Raw genomic sequence first — 3,723 nt, forward strand, 5'->3', positions numbered from 1 at the left:
CAAAACTGATTTGATGAGCACCAGCCTTCCTGCTCTGGATAGAAAACGATGGCTCCAGTGCAAGATCCTTTTCTCAAATTTGGTGATCAGCCAAGTCCAGTCTGCTATCTTGTGTCCCAAAGGCTTGATCCAATAACCCAAATATTTGAAACCCTGATCTAGAGGTCGAGGGCTATAAGGGAAACGTTGCAAGGCTAGATTAGATTCTTGAGCAGAAGTGAAAGCCTGGGAAATAGTTGATTTTGAGTGGTTTGCCACCATACCGGTCGCTCTGTAGAAAGAGGCAAGGATCTTATCAAGGGTGATCGAATCCCATATACTCCCATCCAAAAAAATGATGACATCATCTACAAACAGGAGATGTGTCAGGTAACACTGATCAGTAATCTTCAAGCCTGATAATCTGCCATTTTGCTTTTCATGATAGATGAGTCTGCTCAGACATTCCATAACAAGCAGAAAGAGGAGTGGTGAGAGCGGGCAGCCCTGCCTGAGACCCCTTTCAGCATGGAAAAAAGTAGAGGCAGATCCATTAATGAGCAGACTGTAGGAGGGGGTTGTTATGCAAGCCATAATCCAATTGGTGAATGAGAGGGGGAAGCCCAAGTGAATAAGCAACATTTTGATATAAGTCCAGTCCACCCGATCAAAGGCCTTGGCCAGGTCAATTTTGAGAATGATACCTTTTAGTCTGCGGGCTCGGATGGAATGAATGGCTTCTTGAGCAGTGCCAATTACTTCATGAATTTGACGATCTTCAAGAAAAGAAAATTGTTCAGGGAGGATATGTTGAGAAAGGATAGGTCTGATACGATTGGCAATGATTTTCGAGATGATCTTATAGAGGCAATTGCAGAGGGAAATGGGTCGGAAGTCATCAAAGGAGGCAAGGGAATCAGTCTTAGGGATGAGGGCTATGAAGGCGGAGTTGATAGCATTGAACAACCTACCAGATGATCGACATTCCTCCACAACCTGAAGAAGATCCAATGCCAATAGATCATAAAATGCTAAATAGAATTCTATAGACCACTTGTCTGGTCCCAGGCTTTTGTCCTTCTTGAACCTCTTTAGTACCCCCTCAAGCTCGTCCAGAGTGACAGATGAGGTCAATTCATTTGCTTCTTCCTCAATTACAAAGCGAGGGAAGAGTCCAACCACATGAATGATATATGCAAGATTGGCCTCATGGGGAGCTTTGAACAGATGCTGAAAGTGTGAGGTGCCCAATCTGGAAAGTTTTTGAAAATTGTCTGCTTGCTCTCCATCAGGAAGGGGCATTTTCCAGATCGTATTAGAAGTCTTCCTTCCCTTGGCATAATTTTGGTAAAATTTGGTGTTGTCATTTCCTGCCTTTAGCCAAATGGCCCTGCTCTTCAGTCTCCATGATTCTTCCCTTTCCTTAAGGATATTGTCTTTCTGCTTCTCAAGCTCGATCAGCTTGATCTTCTCTTCTGCCAAGCTAAAGCCAAGATTCATTTCATCCATCAGTAATTCCAACTCAGCTTCAATGGCCAAAATATTCTGATCATCCTTTGTCTTCTTCTCCTTTGCCCAAGCCATGGTTAGATGCTTAAGCTGAGAGATATTTTGGAAGAAACCCTCCGCCGCTAATCTGTGATTAGATATAGGGTGGGAGACCCAAAAGTCCTTGACCATTCTAGTATACACCTCATCTTGTAGCCAAACATGATTGAATTTGAAGGGTGCCTTTGGCTTGGCATCAGGTCCCAGTATCTCTAGATATATAGGAGAATGGTCAGATATTCCCCCTGCCCCCACCCATTGTTTGTATCTGGTCAATCTCTGAAGCAGGGGGATTTTGATCATAAATCTGTCGAGTCTCCTGGCTAGGGCGACATCCCCTACCCTCTGGTTCCTCCAAGTAGGCATATGCTTTTTCAAGGGGATATTAGCAAGATGGTGCTGTTCCAGAATGTCTTTGAAGAAATCAGACAAGGGGTCAACTTGGGCTTGAGATCCCCAGGATTCCCCATATCCCATGGAGAAGTTAAGATCGCCCCCTATGATAAGCTGATCCATAGATGTCGAGCTTAATCTGAGAAAATGCTGCCAGAATTCCTCTCTCCTCTGGCAGGGGCCATATACATTGATAATCCTCAGGGTCTCCCCTAGCTCAGCTGAGAAGAAATCCATGCCAATGAAGCCCACTCCTCCCCAAGTGGCAGATACATTTATGGTCCAAGGATTGTAACCGATGGCTAAGCCTCCAGCCCTACCAATGGCATCTAGTGCATGGAAGTGCCATCCAGGTCTAAGGGTAGATAGGGTATGCTCTATAGAGTCTGCACTGCCCAAGGTCTCTTGCAGCAAAATGATATCAATGGGCTCGTTCTCAATCAGCCTCCACATGGCTAGTTTTTTGGAGGTACTAGCCAGACCTCCGCAAATAAAGGAGAGGCATTTCATGGTGGAACCCTCTCTGGGGTTTGCAAAGCTCTAAGGACCCCTTCCTTGGTGGATTGCTTGCTCGATGCTACCTCAACACCAACTTTCTGAATGGCCTTGGTCAGGAAGGATTTACACCCCCAGGATGATTGAGCAGGGGGACCAAAGTAGGCCAACCCCAGCCCTGTTTGCTGGTCTGAGCCCACCAAGAGCCTGGATCAAAGGTTGTAGGAATGAGACATAACTGGGCGGGCCTCGGCCATGACCCCAGTTGAGGATGGAGTCGAATGGATAGTGGGAGAGGATGGTGCAATGATGAGCAAGGGGAAGGAAATTACACAAGTAACCAGAGGTGCATATACAGCCAAAGGTGCATCAATGGAAAGTGATAATGATGATGAATGTGAAATAAGAGAAGAGGAAGGAGATGTACCCGATTTCCGCGCCATCTCCGCAGCGGCTGCGGTTCTTGCCTGCGTAAGAGGGGATGAGGGCGGCCTGTTGTCAACTTCTGCTTCCTTCGAGGATTCACCCAAGTTGAAATTCTTTGGAACCAGAGTGCTGATGCGCGATGCTGACACTGGAGCTCGAGGTGCCGACACAGGAGCTTTCCCTTTTAGAGACGATGGCGAGCCGAGGGATTCAGCAGATTTCGCGAGCAGAGGGCATTCCTTGAATACATGCCCTACCTTATGACACCTTCTACAACGGAACGGAACACCCTCATAATCCAAGATTTGTATCCTGGTGTAATGCCTCCATTTCAGGGTAATCTTCTCTTCCAGGCCCTCCCTTGTGTCCAAGTGAACCAGTATTCTTGCCAACGCATGATTTTTTGTCTGAACATATGTCTTATCATATTCCAAATATGTCCCAAGGGCATTTCCAATCCTAATAAACACTGCTTCAGACCAGAATTGTAATGGAAGGCCTGGTAATCGTACCCAGATAGGTCCTGCTCCAATTTGTTCCCGTTCCGGGTCGAATAGCGGTGACCAGTGCTTGAGGAGGACCGGTGCCATCTCTATGTGCCAGTATTTGGCAAGGATCAGGTTAGTATATTCAGCCTTCGAAAAATGTAGGGCAAACCAACCCCGAGCCAGGCTCTGTACCTCTGGGAGCTCCTGAAGAATGCTGCCCCATATCTCTTTTACCCAATTTGTGAGCCTGGTTGCTGAGTAAGCCCTTCCTCACACATGTCCGACAAGTACTCTATTGGCCTTGTCCACGACCTCGCCCATTGGAATATCTTCACCGAAAGTGATGGTAAGGTCCTTTGCAGACGTCTTCACACACTTAACCTTTCTCTTCCCT

Source organism: Pinus tabuliformis, chromosome 5_2 (genome assembly GCF_031772625.1).
Source record: "Pinus tabuliformis cultivar Carrire ecotype Pingquan chromosome 5_2, CPIR1, whole genome shotgun sequence".
NCBI classification, from domain to species: Eukaryota; Viridiplantae; Streptophyta; class Pinopsida; order Pinales; family Pinaceae; genus Pinus; species Pinus tabuliformis.